We start from the raw sequence: 17,150 nt of genomic DNA, 5'->3' as shown, positions 1-17,150 counted from the left end.
AGAGAAAGGTTCAGAACCTATCTGGAAGTTATTGATGTAGTTTAGAAAATTCAATGAACAAAAACAGTAGTCTATAACTGAACTACCCATAACTCCACAGAAACTGTAATCTCCATTCTCGTCTCCCATTGCTCTGCCGTTAACAATGATTCCACCAATATCTTCCACAATGTTTAATAGTTTTCTACCTTGTGCATTAATAGTTTTGTCTTTAGATGATCTGCGTTCTTTAATAAGAGGTAGATCGCGTAAGATGTTTTGATCTAAAATCTGCTCTTCACCAATACGTGCGTTGAAATCTCCAATAATGCAGTAATTATTTGGGCTGAGACTTTGTAAAAAGGCTTCAAACTTCTCAACATCATTTTTCCAACTTGTACAATTTAAGTATACTGGTATAAAATAAAACAATTTACCATTAAAAATGGCAGACAGTAAGATAAACTCGTGAATTTTTACAAATTTCAAATTAAATTTCTCTTTTATATCTTTTTTATAACCAAACAAACAACCACCCTTAGCTCGACCAGCTCTGTATATTTTTCTAGCATCAACCCATTGAATGCAGTAGTTGTCAGTTCGAAGTATAAAGGTAAACAAAGAAAAAACTTCAATGAGAAGTGTCGTTGAATTTCGACGGATGCACATAACACAATGTTGTTGGTAGCTTGTCGAAGCCAAGCATGCAAACGGTGCCAGTGTTTCTCAAATCGGACATTAGTGGCGTCGTTTTTTATTGGGATAGCTAATACAATTTTGTTTTTTGTTTTTTTTTTTTTTAATAGTCTGGCTTAATCCCTTTGTTGTTTTTTTATTATTTTAAAACAAATAATTTATTAGTGTAGAATATCCACAAACAGGAAACAAGGGAACTGATGAGATCCAGTGGCGTGGATCGAAACTAGTCTTCCCTGCCTTACCCCTTGGCGAACAATGCCAAACTTTTTTCCACTAATAAATTAGTTGTTTTAAAAAATAAAACAACAACAATTGGATTAAGCCAGACTATTTTGAAAAAACAAAATTGTATTAACTATCCCAATAAAAAACGACGCCACCAATGTTAAATTTTATATATTTAATATAGTTTTATGGTTTTCTAATGCATTTCGAAATTTCTTAAAAAACGGCAAAAACGATACTCTATAGGTACTAAACCACAAATTAAAAATTAAAATTTTCAGACCTCCTAGACAGACATATTTTTTAAAAATGTATATACCTTTCGAAAATATGCAAAATTCGGACACATTTTGAATAAATCTTAAGTATATTTTGGCAGATAAGTATATTTCAGATATATCTTAAGTATTTTTCAGATCCCACAGAGAAATTACAAATCGTTTACAAAACAAAAAATTGACTTCTGGACAGGAAAATCGATTTCTGAACCATTGTGCGTCGGTCGGTCCATCCGTGAACAATTCCTGTATAATTAGTTCTCGCATTGTGCAATTTTCATTAAAATCTAAGCACATAATGATTCCAAAGGAAATTCCACTAACTATTTTATCCATTTAAACAATTGATTAATCTTAAACGCATTTAGTCCTTGTATACCCCATTTTTTAGTTTACTGCAGCTTCACTCCATTTTTAATACAACAAAATACAAAAAAAAAAATTTGCAAATTCTGGCGACACATTTCTAAATCCGACTCACCACATGTTTTAATGACCTTGATTATAAGAAAATGAAAAAAAACCTAATACAACCGACTACATATAAAATTCCCCAGAAAAACACAATGATTTGAACTAATTATTTGATACAATTTAACCATATAATGTATGTGAGTGACATTGTGCCCAAGACATTTGCTGCGTAGGAAAGAACATGGCCGGCCACTTGCCATGGGTGGTCAACTCAACCGTTTTGAGAAAAAGACCAAGACACAATGAACGAGACAAGTTAATGTCATTAGTATTCAAATGTGACCAGAACAATGACCAACTACAAGTGAGCGGATTCCACATTGTTTACACGCATAAAGTTGGGAAAGGATTTGACATGGATGGAAGAATTGATTAGAGTGCAATAATGAGGTCAACTTTAAAACGTTTTTTGGTCCTTTTCCTTTGCAGAAAATAACACGGAAAATTTGCAACCAATGTAGACAATGAATTAACGGCAAAGTGTTGCAAATAGGGTTCAGCTAACTGGTCATTGTACCTGCATGCCTGCCGCCCGGTCAGCTAACACACAATGTCACATGATTGTTAATTATAGGGCGTTAAAGGATAAATGCATGTGTCCTTCAATTTGCGAAAGAAAGAAAATTAAATTAGATCAACTGATAGAGTTTTTGCAAATCCGAAGAGAACGAAAGAAATTGGCAAAGAATTTAACCTTGAAAGCTTTGCAAAAAAAAGAACCAATTTAAGTAGTTCTACAACATAAAAGAGTTAAATGGTCTTCTCTATTTGTCGGATAAAAATAATGGAATAGGACAGACACATTCTATGTAGCTGACTGATTTTGACAACAGCTGCTGACATTGACAGAAATCCTCATGTTTTCTGCATTTCATGATTTAATTAATTACCAGGAAACTGAGACAAACGCATACCTCACACCAACACATAAAGATACATACAGCAACAATACATCAGATGTTTGCATCGAAATAATTTCAAAGTAAACGAAGACAAAAAAGGAGCAACACAACTACAAAAACATCACATTAAAACCCTTATTTCAAAAATACATAATATTATGTATATTTTTACTACAACACAAGTATATAGAATGAAATGAGACGTACGCACATACCATCAGTGGTTAGACAGTCTGTCAGTCAAGCAAACAAATGTCAAGGTGCCAATTAATCAATTTTTGGGAAGAATTGAAGCCATTTTGTTGTCGGTTTTAAAATGTTGTTCGGTCTCTTCTTGATGTCTGAAAAGAGACTTCAATGTAACAATTCCAAAAGTACTGAGTTATAAATTTGTAGAATACCCTACGCCTATTGGTAAATGGTTTTTAAAGAATATTTTTCTTTAGTGCAAAAAGTTTTTTTCAATTCAACCAATGTGCTATAAGTAATTTCGTCTGTTTTTGAGGAAAAAATTAATAGCGGCGGACTTATGGGCTTTTTATACATTTTTAATGCTTTATATGCAAAAGTAAGCTAAAACATAGAATTACGCAGTAGAATTCGAATATAGCGGCCATCGGTTATAAGAAACTACGTTTATAACGAACAAAGTTTTGTGTTCTCAAAGAAGTTTTCTTAATAATTGTACACATATTCAGCTTCTTAAAAAGACCACGATTATACCGAACAAAAATTGTCACCCCGCAAGTAGAACTTTTACAATTTATTAGGATTTACAAGCCTGTTTTTAAACACAAGCAGATAGCTACGAATTTAGGCACTGTTTCAAATATTTTAATATATGATATTTAAAAGTAAACTTTAATAATAATTTTACAGATGAACACGTTTATAACGAACGCCGGATATAACGAACAAATTTTCTTGTTCCTACCCCCTATTCTCATTTAACCCATTTTATTCGTTTCAACCCAATGAACGCGGTTAAAACAAAACAAGTAAAAAAGCGTTAAGTTCGGCCGGGCCGAACTTTTCATACCCTCCACCATAAAATATTCTGAACTAAAATGGAATAATTAGTTTTCATTCCTGTCCCCAACTTTAAGTGGGTACGTTAAAATGTCAGATAATATAATTAAAAAGCTTCATTCGGGAGGCCCTTTTTTATGGTGCCTATGTATGTTGACAATGTTTGGTGGGCTAGAAATTGGCAGGTACCGTTATATAGGGGTTATAATAAAACATGGACCTATGGTGACAGTTTTTGATTGGAGCCTTTAATGTCAAATAACTCCTAATTTGGTTAAAAATTTTAGCCCTAATCCTCAAAATGCCGAAAATCGGTACATAACGTGGGAACTACAAATGTCATTAACAGCTAGTTCGGATGTAACCCTATATGTGGGCTATACGAAAAAATGAATTTAAATGAACAATTTTTGTTCAAATTACAGAATAAAGCTAAGGTACGGAAAATCGGGAGGTTTGTTTTGGGGCTATACCAAAACATGGACCTACGTTCGGTTAAACATTTTAAGTAAAATCCTCAAAGTACCGAAAATCGTAAGATATCGTTATATTGGGGCTATGTTGAAAATTGTTCATGCAGATGTGTGGTGACCACTACAACCTTCAAATGTAAAATTACAGTTAGTTCGGTTTAATATTGTAGCTAAAATCATCAAATTACTGAAAATCGGGAAGTACTGTTATATGGGGACTTTATCCATACATGGACCTTTCTTGACAATTTTTGGTGGAGAGGTGTGGTGACCACTAAGAACTACAAATGTCAAATGTTCAAATTACAGCTAATTCGGTAAAAACTTGTAGGTAAAGTTCTCAAAATACCGAAAATCGGAAAGTACCGTTATATGGGGCTATACCAAAACATGGACCTAAGTTCATATTTTTTTCGAATATAAGTTTTTTTGGTCACTAAGAACCCTAAATATCAAATTATAGCTAATTCGGTCTAGAAATGTGACTTAAAACGTCAAAATACCTGAAATCGGGCGGTACCGTTATATGGGGCCTATACCAAAACGTGGACCTATGTCTACAAGTTTTGTTATATAAGTTTATTTACACTTAAGAACCCTAATGTCAAATTATAGCTAAATCGGTCTGAAAATGTAGCTAAAAACGTCAAAATACCGTAAATCGGGGGTACCGTTATATGGGGGCTATACCAAAACCTGGACCTATTTCCACAAGTTTTGTTATATAAGTTTATTGACACTTAAGAACCCTAAATGTCAAATAACAGCTAAATCGGTCTGAAAATGTAACTAAAAACTTCAAAATACCGTAATATGAGGGCTATACCAAAACGTGGACCTATGTCCACAAGTTTCGTTATGTAAGCTTATTGACACTTAAGAACCCTAAATGTCAAATTATAGCTAAATCGGTCTGAAAATGTAACTAAAAACTTCAAAATACCGTAAATCGGGGGGTACCGTTATATGGGGGCTATACCAAAACGTGGACCTATGTCCACAAGTTTTGTTAGTTTATTGACACTTAAGAACCCTAAATGTCAAATTATAGCTAAATCGGTCTGAAATTGTAGCTAAAAACGTCAAAATACCGTAAATCGGGGGGTACCGTTATATGGAGGCTATACCAAAACGTGGACCTATGTCCACAAGTTTTGTTATGTAAGTTTATTGACACTTAAGAACCCTAATTGTCAAATTATAGCTAAATCGGTCTGAAAATATAACTAAAAACTTCAAAATACCGTAAATCGTGGGGTATCGTTATATGGGGGCTATACCAAAACGTGGACCTATGTCCACATGTTTTGTTATGTAAGTTTATTGACGCTTAAGAACCCTAAATGTCAAATTATAGCTAAATCGGTCTGAAAATGTAACTAAAAACGTCAAAATACCGTAAATCGGGGGGTACCGTTATATGGGGGCTATACCAAAACGTGGACCTATGTCCACAAGTTTTGTTATGTAAGTTTATTGACACTTAAGAACCCTAAATGTCAAATTATAGCTAAATCGGTCTGAAAATGTAGCTAAAAACGTCAAAATACCGTAAATCGGGGGGTACCGTTATATTGGGGCTATACCAAAACGTGGACCGATATAGCCCATCATCGAACTTGACCTGCCTGCAAACAAAAAACGCATTTTCCCAAAATTTCAGCGTCCTATCTCAATTTTTGTGGATGCTAGAGTGATTACCACAGACGGACGGACGGACGTGCACAGATCGACTCAGAATTTTACCCTGATCAAGAATATATATACTTTATAGGGTCGCAAATTAGTATTTCAATGCGTTACAAACGGAAAAACAAACTTAATATACCCTCCATACTATGGTGGAGGGTATAAAAATGGTTATAATGAACTAAAATATTGATTCACCAAAAACATATTGTAAACATTGATATTTAAAATATTGATTCGCGAAGAGATCTTTATAAATATTTTTTTAAAGTACCAAATAAATCGCGCAATCATGATCCCTAGTTAGAACATATTACAACTATAATTAACAGTAACGAAACAGATGACAGGTCGACGTTTGTGCTTGGCGAAATTATTGTTATTGTTGTAATAGTTTTAATCAATATTTATCCTGATGAAAGACGAAATATCGAATAAAATAATGAATAAATAAAAACAACAACCATCCAAGACCTCGAGCTCGATTTATTTACTACATTTAAAATAATCAAAATAAAAGTCGAATTAAATAACCAAAAAAAAATCAAAAATTAACAAAAATGTTTACCACGCCACGTCTGTAAATTTTTACAACACTTGGTGAATATTTCGTTAAAGAAAATGTATTTTTAGTTAAAATCGGATGATTTTTTGATTTTAATATGTTGTTCACAAAAAACAAAAATTAAAAAAAAAAATATTTTTTCTGCAAGGAGGGCACCTTCAAAAAAGTGATATTACTCAAAAAATGCAAAAAAATTTGTACATTATGTAGTCGATTCAGAACCCTTTGCTGGAGATATTCCTGGTGGCAGAATATCAGACAAAGTTGGACTATTTTGTAAAAGTCTATAATATAAAACTATAATTTTGTAAAAAAATTCCTAGGTTGTATGACTTCTTTTTCCGCCGTAACAAACATTTTGAAAGAAGAAAATTATTTTTTAAAAACGAAAGTCCACACCGTCAGTCTGTTAAAATATTTTTTATAATCCTCTAAGGTTTTGAAAACTAAGCTGTCATAACGAAACGCACATACATATTCTAAAAGGTGGGATATTTTTCTTTGGGCAAACCAAAAAATAGATTCAGTTTCGCGCAGGTTTAGAGATATGCGACTTTTTCAGAAAATCTTTTGAATATTCATATATAGCATTTCCAAACTAAATGAAACCTTTTCTAAATTGAATGAAACCTTTTCCAAATTGAATGAAACCTTTTTCAAATTAAATGAAACCGTTCCCATATTGAATAAAACCTTTTCCAAATTAAATGAAACCACTTCCATATTGAATGAAACCTTTATTTTTATACCCTATACCACAATGTGGAAAAGGGTATTATAAGTTTGTTTTGGTAAAAATTCATGTAACACCGCGAAGTATTCGTCGGAGACCCCCAATGTGGTATACCAATCTTCATATCTCGACGAGATAAAGCGATTTTGATCGCGATCGTCACGAAATTTTGTATGGAGGTCGGGTTCAGATCAGAATAGATCTCTATTCTTATTGGTGATGATCGTGAAATATTTAGCGGGTGAAATGGACCAAAAACGGCTCTGTAGGTCTCAATAATAGTCCGATCAACGCGTAATTTTAAATAAGGTAAGAGATGGCGATCGGATAATATTTAGAGGGTTAAATGGACCAAAACTTTTGTGTGAAAATTTTTAATATACAGCTTATATCTTAATTCCTGGAAGTTACATTCCGGACAAGTGAGATATACTTGAAAGTGGAACGCTTGACCTTTCAATTGATGCCAATTATGTTGGTGTGCATGATCAGATAACAGAGTTACAGCCTAATATATTCCGTTATTTGTTTGTAGTGTAATACATAATAAACTCGCTAGAAGTCGCAATTATACATCAATAGTCACGAAATTTTGCACCGGGTAAGAGTATAGGTTGAAAAAGTTGCCTACAGTTTTGAATGATGATCTGATATTCTTTAACATGTAAAATGGACCATTACTTTTGTATGAAAAATATAAAAATTTTATTTTTGGTCGATATTTTAATTCCTTGAGGGCATATATATTTCGCAAAGTAGCCTACATATGGGAAAAAACTACTGACCTTTCCTCTGATGTAAATTGCAATAAAGTGTTTGCTAGATAACGGGCCTACTGCCTAATATATAATGAGTTCTGTGTAGAGAACCACATTTTTATCCCATGCTACATATTGTCTCTCCAAAAGTTTATGTAACACCACGAAATATTCGTCCTAGACCCCTTATTTGGTATGCCGAAATTCATAAAGCGATTTAGCGATGTGTGTCCGTCCAATAAAAATTGTAAACAAGCTTAAGGCTGCAATTATGGACCGATTGAAACGAATTTTTTAAGGAGGTTGGGTTCCGGCCAGAATAGAAATGATTAATTTTTGGTGATGATCGTAAAATGTTTAGGGGACGAAATGGACCAAAAACAAAATTTTAACCAATTTTGTAGCGGCTCTGTAGGTCAAAATAATAACCCGCAAAATTTTAAAGAAAGAGTTTATGATGAAGAAGAAGCTTAGAAACCAAGATTCAAGATCAGATAATACTTAGCGGGTTAAATGGACTGAAATTTTTGTGTGAAATTGGTAAAAATTTCAATAATGTAGCGGTTACACAACGGAAGTAGTAGTACTACGTAAGTGGGTTTCATTACATTTTAGTTTGTGTGAACTAAATTTTCGTTTCCTGCTACAAAAATGTCTTTGTCATGCTAGATAACTTTTTGGTTTTGGTCATAAGTATTATACATTACATCTCTGATATTTGATAATTAAATTTTCACAATCATTGAAAAGAAGTTCCGTGGAGAGCGATTGTCCAGGAATAGTGGTATAGGGTATCCCATGGTCGGCCCCGTCCGACTATAAACTTTTCTTACTTGTTTTATTAAAAGAAATAATCCAGACTATTTTAAAAAGAGGAAAATAACAAAAAATCAAAAGCGCTTTCAACGGTTTTTACTTGATTTTTTGTTTGTGTTTTGTTTTGCTTCCTTGCACTTAAAATGTTAATAGTTTTTGGGCATCAATTAAGGTTAGACCGAAAAAATCCAGAGGCTAATTGCATTGCCTAATGAAGTGGTTCAAGATTTGCTGCTTGTGGAATTCTCAATGGGCATGATCAACATATAATTGGAGCAGTCCTGTTGATTGAGCTTTTGGTTACTATGCTCAATCACGTCAACGATATTACGATCTATTGTCAGATCGCGTAGTACCACTCTGGTAGAGAGTGCGATTATAGGTGGGCCACTGGAAAACGTATATGCCAAATTACGTCCAATTTAGGACAATTATATATAAGGGGATTTCTGAGTGAAATCGGTCACTTTTACAGAATGAGGTCTTTGATTTCCTTTATTTTATGCTGTGGTGATGCTGCTCATCAGCAAAACATGTCAGTATATTTTTAATTTTTTTTTTACGAAAAGGAAATACTCATAACTTCTTTAATATTGGTCCAATTTGAAGAAATCTTTTTTTTTTAATTTTTGTTGTTTTATCAGCTGTTTACTAAAAAATAGAAAAACACTATTTAAAATAATTTTTTAACAAAGATTCTACTCTTCGATTTTCATGAAATTTTTTGTATTAAACTACTATTAATAACAAAAATTGTAAGTGCTATTTGGTAGTGGGATACAAATGATTACTATTTTTATGCCACTGTGAAAGATTTGTTATTTTAATAAAAATACAAAATTACTTTTTTTAACATTTATTTAGGAATTTGCCATAAACACCTTAAAAACTTCTTCATTTTTCTATTTTAAGAATGGTTTAGCAATTAGTGTAACACTAATGCTGGTATTACTGAATTATTTTCCTTTTTGTGCCCGTGATAGGTTTAGCTTTTGCATATTTCAAATTCAAATAATCCTCTTTCGTATTTAAATAATCATCTTCTGAAAAAAAGATCACTTTAATATTTGGTATATTATTCGGCTCGGATGCCCAGTCATAAAATTTACGAGCTGTATTTATTTGATAATCAATTTAGTTAGTTTATTGTTCGGCTGGTACAATAATTGCAAGTCATTTTTTTTTCTGGTAAAATAACAAATATTTCACACTGGTATAAGAAAAATTTTGTTAACAAATTTAAAAAAAAAGAAAAAATAGCAATCGTTCGAATCCCGCTACCAAATAGGATTTAAAATTTTTGTAAATGATCGTAGTTTATTACAAAAAAATCAAGAACATCGAAGAGTACAATTATTTTTAAAAATTGTTTTTAAATATAAAATCACGAAAATTGCATTTATTCAATAGCTGATAAAACAACCAAACATACAAAAATGATTTTTTTTTTTCAAATTGGACCAATATTAAACAAGTTAAGATTTTTTTTTCGTATATAGTTTTACAGAATTCAACTTTTTAATGGCGCGATATTTCTGGAACAATTAGTTTAAAAAATCTGAAAATATACTGAAATATTTTGCTGATGAGCAGCATCGCCAAAGCCAAAAGTGAAGGAAATCAAAAACCTCAGATTTCACTCAGTAATCCCCATAAATAAAAACAAAAACTTATAAATACGTGACATCGCACTGTACCGTTATGTGGGGTTCACTCCAAAACATCCTGAATTTTTGATGGAGAAATTTCTTAACTAGTTTGATAAAAAATGTACCTTAAAAATGCAAAATACAGTAGAGCCGCGATAATTCGTATAAGCTGTCGGTCCCTTGAAACCATTTCCTTCGCATTTTAAACTCGCTAATTCGAAATCCTAGATAATTCGTATAAAACTGCCGGTCCCTTAAATTACGAATTATCAAGGTTCTACTGTTCCTAAAATGGGGCAGCGTCGTTTTATGAAACTAAAGCATTTTACTTTATAGGATCGCAAATGATTATTTAAATACGTTTAAAATAAAAAGAAAAAACTTTATATACCCTCCTTACCATTGAGGGAGGCATAAAAATTCTAAGAACATTTTCCAATGTTTTACAAATACATAGATTGCATTTAAGGATATTTATTGGATCTTAAAAATAATACTTGAAATTTACAAGTTTTCTAACATGTATCCCCTCATTACAAAAGAGTTTAATCCTTCCCCATATATTTTGTACTTGACCTTGAAATGAACAGAAAAATCGAATAATGCACCACTCTAAACAAACTGTTAAGTCAATAAATTCACATTTTCGTAATCAGTACTTTCTTATTTTACATCAGACTGATGAATGTATGTCATATAACTAATGAAGTAAGAAACTTCAGTTCATATTCATTGATGACGATGCCATCAAACTGACGAAAAAGTTCAACTAAAAACGAAAATGTAATGTAAAATTTTCGAACAAAAAAGAAACTAAATTTAAGAGTTGTCACAAAATGGAATTCTTTAAACTTCCAAAAGAAAGGAACTCTAATACATACATATAGATATTTTTTAAAGAATTCCCAACAGGGTGGAGTTGGATACCTTTGTTACACTTACGAAACTCATTTATTTGGGATACATCAACTCATACTTCTCGGCAAAAAAAAAAACAAAAAATTAGGACCAAAAACAAAAGGGAATGACAAGAGAATTGCAGAGAATAATATGTCTGTCCATTATTATCATCATTGTGCGTTGTGTATACACATTTTTTTAGTCCTCTTACATTACTTGTGGCAGTTTGTGTCTGCTGCTGAGGGGGTGTCTTATCATTCCTCGTACAACATCCACCCACCAACCCTCCATTCTACCCACCCTCAAGTGTATCAATCATCGTATAAAATACCAAACACGTGTGCCATGCGCGCATCATTTTTATATCACAAACGATGATGTTTTCCCTTAGATTTGATTGTCCTTGTTTGTTGGTCCATTTGTTAAAGTGAGAACACTGTATATTGCCAGCTAAAGCTCTCGCATCTCTTGTGACAAGACAACATCCAACAATGTATTAGATATCCATACGAACCATAACCAAATAAAATAATTTCGAAGAAACAGACTGATGATGTGCCACAAAGTTTCGAATACAGTTTTACAGGATTTTGATTTCGGTTTACTCCGTTATGGAGAAAAAATAATAAAATATACACAAATATGAAAAACTGACGTGAATGTAAGATATTTACATTAGAGACCAAACAGCTCTTTCTAGTGTGGGTGTCCCTCTAAGATCTTTAATTTTTAAATTGTTAAATACTTTTCCATGATTTTGTAAGCATATCCCACAAATAATTTGAATTTTTTGATTTTATGAAAAATGTTTAAATATTTTTCAGTGATTTTATATTTTGAGTTGTTGTTTGAGTTGAGAATTTTACTATCTCTTCCCCACCTTATTTCGATTATGTCCCATTTTTTCTATCCTTGGTGGATTCAGCCTATAGCCAAGGTACTTAAAAAATTGTCTGTACAATTTATAATTTTATTATAATCTATATTAAATCATGGATTTTTATGACAAATTATATCCCTGCCAGCTGTTCGTTCTCCTGTCCTCATTTTGCATACTACGTAGCAGTATTTACGGTAACAAGTGTTCTAAATGTTGAATGTCATTAGGTTGGTTTTGTTCAAATGGAATATAAAAACGCTGTCACAGATGTAAGTTGATTGACAACAACAACCAAAACCATAACTGGAACGCTTATAAAAACTTAGACAAAACAAATAGATTCATTGCCAGCCAACGTCCTTAAATAAGGCTGACTGGCTCACAGACAGACAGGCAAGAAAATTTCACTTTACACGAGAATGTGTTACAAATGAGCTAATGTACATACTTTAAAATAATTTAATACTCGTCTCGTATCTCGTCATCGCCATCGCTATCAAGTCATTGCCTTTAGCGCCATCTTCCTTGGTCCTCTTAGTGAGTCAGCATATTTTCCTTTGTGAAGTTTTTGTATGAGTACTGAACAATTTTTTGTAGCATGACAGCTGACATACGTTTATCATCATCAAATCGAAATGAAGATTAAGAAATAAATAAGATGCCAGTTTGGAAGCATTTGATGTTTAAATACTACGTTACTAGCATTGCTGATGGGCGTAAGTAAGTTTGATGAGCGTTTCAAGAAACATGCGTAGGATTTACGAATAATTCTAATTAAGCGTTTTAAATACAATTATAGGTTTTACAAACAATTTTAATATGTACGTATGTATGTAGATATTACCTGGAAATAACTAGTAACATTCTGTTAAATTTTGTTTAATTCAGGGCGGCATTTTGCTGGTCTAGTGTCTGTATGTTTTGAATGTTTACAGCTTAATCGATATAACGGAACAACGCTTTGGTACATATAAGGGATGGAAGAGTTTTTTTTTATTAAAAAACCAGAGAGTATCAAAATCGGACAGGACCGACTGTATAATACCCTCCACCACGATTTCACTATAATTTGACGAATTTATTTTGTTCTAGAAATGCATCATATTTTCATAATTTCATCAAAATGTCTGTTTAATGTTGTGTTTGGTGCATCAAATACAGTGGTGGACAATTCATTTCAATGGAAATATAATTATAATTGCACCTTTTGCGTAAGGGTTCAAGCTGAATAGATTTCTTAACATACCACCACATTTATGGAAAAACTTATATACACTTTGAAACACTGGCTTAAAGCCCACTTATTTAGAAATTCACTATAATGTAGAAAGTGTATTAAAAATTAATTTTGACCAAAATCCAAGTAACACTGCGAAATCGTCCTCCTCGACCCCCTTTTAGTATACCAATTCCAACAAAGTCCATGGGATGACTTTTGGTTAGAAAACTTCAGTATTATTCATTTGACATTGATTCTTAGATATATGTTTCATATTAGAAGTGACAGGGTGCCAATGTCCTGGCTATAGTTGTTAAAGGCTTTTATTGAAAGAAGAAAACACTATCGGCCTAATTCTTGGATCTTTACTGAAGTTATGTGCTTGAAAACGTTAAATAACATTTTAGCCACATGATTGAACATTCCTGATAGATAAAGTCAACTATGTAAGACGGATTTGATAGTAATTTTGTTACATATACATATCCTGTCTGCAGGAAATGCTGCAAATGGTTCGTAGATAACGATCCAGTCATTGGTATAAAAATCAAAAACCTTCTAAAATGCGAATTTAACACATATTAACCAAAACTTTATTATATTTTGAGGGAACTGAAAAACTCAGAGATCCAGTCGAAAGCTAAGCGGAAAATTTGTACTCTGATCCTGGAATAACGTCTATATATTATAATTGTGATTTTTAAAAGAAAAAAAACCTTTCACATGAAAGGAAATTTTAAGATATTTCTGCCGTCATAATATGGATTGCAACTTTATGTAAAGTTTACGACCCAATCCTTCGTAAATAGTTGACTTTACCTGTTTGCAATGCTAGGGCATGTGCTTAAAATATTATGTAAAGTTTTCAGGCACCTTTTTGGAATTCCAGAAATTAAGCTGATAATATATTTTCCTTTCAATAAAGACCTGTAACATGTATAGTATGGTAACCGCCTCTAATATGTATCTCTTGGAATCGATGTAAAATGAATAATATCCAAACTTTCCAACCAAAAGTATTCCTGTCGAATTATTAATAGCACTAAATTTGAGGTATTATTAAAGTGGTTCATTTTGACTGTGTGTTCTTTATTGGATTTCTATATAACTTATTACATAAATTTGACATTATGTGGACAATATATTGGGATGCAAGTGTTGTTCTTTCAGATCTAACTTAGGACCACGGGACATTCCTGAACATTTTATGAAAATTTAATGAAATTAAGTTCAGTAGTTTTGGAAAAATAATATATTGAAAAGAATGAACGTGGTCATCAGTCTTCAAGATAAAAAATATTAAAAAATGTGGGCGCGGTCCGGTATTTTGGCTCCAAATATGTACCAAGGGTACGCACAACCCTATTGCACAATCCTAAGTTTGGCTTATACATACAGCATTTAAAAGAAATTCATAAAATATTCGAGATTCATAAAATATACATAAGTACGGCAAACATTGAGCTTTTGCTGCAAATTTGATGGAAATCGGTGTTTGCAGAAAGTGAGCAAAATCAATAGGGTTCTTCCCCTCCGGGACCCTCATCAACCCCCAAAATTTGGTAACGATCCTATCAAAATTGTGATCTGTAGCGTGATTACAAACTTTAGATGGACAGAAGGACAGACGGACATACATAGCCAGATCGACTCAGCTCGTCGAGACATTCATTTTGGTATGTATAAGTATGGGTCTACGACCATTATTTCGATGCGTTACAAACTTTTTGGCCAAACCAACTTATAATACCCTCCCCACATAGTGGTGTAGGGTATAATAAATGGAAAAAAGTAAAATTTTCTTTCCATAAATACCTAAATTGGGTTATGACCGCATTTGATTTTTATTCATAAAGATATGGCATTTTTATACCCTATACCACAATGTGGAAAATGGTATTATAAGTTTGTTTTGGTAAAAATTCATCTAACACCGCGAAATATTCGTCGGAGACCCCCAATGTGGTATACCAATCTTCATATCTCGACGAGATAAAGCGATTTTGAGATGTGTGTCCGTCCGTCCGTCTGTCCATTATAAATTGTAACACTCTCCAGGCCGCAATTATGGACCGATCGTCACGAAATTTTGTATGGAGGTCGGGTTCAGATCAGAATAGATCCCTATTCTTATTGGTGATGATCGTAAAATATTTAGCGGGTGATATGGACCAAAAAAATAATATTTATCCAATTTTCTAGCGGCTCTGTAGGTCTCAATAATAGTCCGATCAACGCGTAATTTTAAAAAAGGTAAGAGTATATCACAAAGGAGAAGCTTGCAGTTTGAGATGGCGATCGGATAATATTTAGAGGGTTAAATTGACCAAAACTTTTGTGTGAAAATAGTGAAAATTTTTAATATACAGCTTATATCTTAATTCCTGGAAGTGACATTCCGGACAAGTGAGATATACTTGAAAGTGGAACGCTTGACCTTTCAGTTGATGCCAATTATGTTGATGTGCATGCTACATATTGTCTCTCCAAAAGTTTATGTAACACCACGAAATATTTGTCCTAGACCCCTTGTTTGGTATACCAAAATTCATATCTCGACGAGATAAAGCGATTTAGCGATGTGTGTCCGTCCATTAAAAATTGTAAACAAGCTTAAGGCCGCAATTATGGACCGATTGTAACGAATTTTTTAAGGAGGTTGGGTTCGGGCAGAATAGAAATGAATAGTTTTTTGTGATGATCGTGAAATGTTCAGGGGATGCAATGGACCAAAAACAAAATTTTGAGCAATTTTGTAGCGGCTCTGTAGGTCAAAGTAATAACCCGCAAAATTTTAAACAAAGTTTGAGTTTATGATGAAGAAGAAGCGTACAAACCAACGTGAACATCAGATAATACTTAGCGGGTTAAATGGACTGAAACTTTTGTGTGAAATTGGTAAAAATTTCAATAACGTAACCACAACGGAAGTAGTAGTACTACATAAGTGGGTTTTATTATCTTTTTGTTTGTGTGAATTAAATGTTCCTTTCCTGCTACAAAAATGTGTTTGTCATGCTAGGTAACTTTCTGGTTTTGGTCATAAGTATTATACATTACATCTCTGATATTTGATAATTACATTTTCACAATCATTGAAAAGAAGTTCCGTGGAGAGCGATTGTCCAGGGATAGTTGTATAGGGTATCCCATGGTCGGCTCCGTCCGACTATAGACTTTTCTTACTTGTTTAAATATGGCAAAGGGAAGTACCCCGCCGCTACGAAGTTCAAGAAAATATACATCCTATTTTCACCGGGGGCCATTCCTGTACATTCCCTGAAATTTTGGGAAAATCGGGTTAGTAGTTTTGTAGATGTAACATATTTTAAAAAGTGGGCGTGGTCAAGCCTTTGAGTCTTAAAAAAGTAGGTAAGGTCGGAGACACAACCACAATTGCTTCTTAAATTAATTTCCAAACCGATACATTCGAAATTATTGTAAAAATGGCATTTTCAGAAATAGTGTATATTCTATTTTAACCGGGGCCATACCTGTACATTCCATGACAATTTCAGGAAAATCAGATTAGTAGTTTTTGTAGAAAAAATTAAAATTGAAAATTGAAAGAAGTGGGCGAAAAAGTGAGCGTAGTCAAATTTTCTTTGCATAAAAACCTAAATTGGGTTATGACGAACATTAAAAAAAGAATTATCGAAATCGGTCTAGCCGTTCTCAACTGATGACATTACAAACGAACGACATTTGATTTCTATTTTTATAGATATAGCATTTTTAAATAAATAGGGTATAGGGGAAGTACTTCGCCGCCTCCGAAATTCAACAAAATTTGTAGCCCATTTTAACCGGGGGCCATCCCTGTACATTCCCTTACAATTTTAGAAAAATCGGTTCAGTAAGTTTTTGTAGAAAAGATAAAAA

Source organism: Musca autumnalis, unplaced genomic scaffold (genome assembly GCF_047663935.1).
Source record: "Musca autumnalis isolate F117 unplaced genomic scaffold, ASM4766393v1 scaffold_1, whole genome shotgun sequence".
NCBI lineage: Eukaryota > Metazoa > Arthropoda > Insecta > Diptera > Muscidae > Musca > Musca autumnalis.
Note: the sequence above shows the minus strand (reverse complement) of the source record.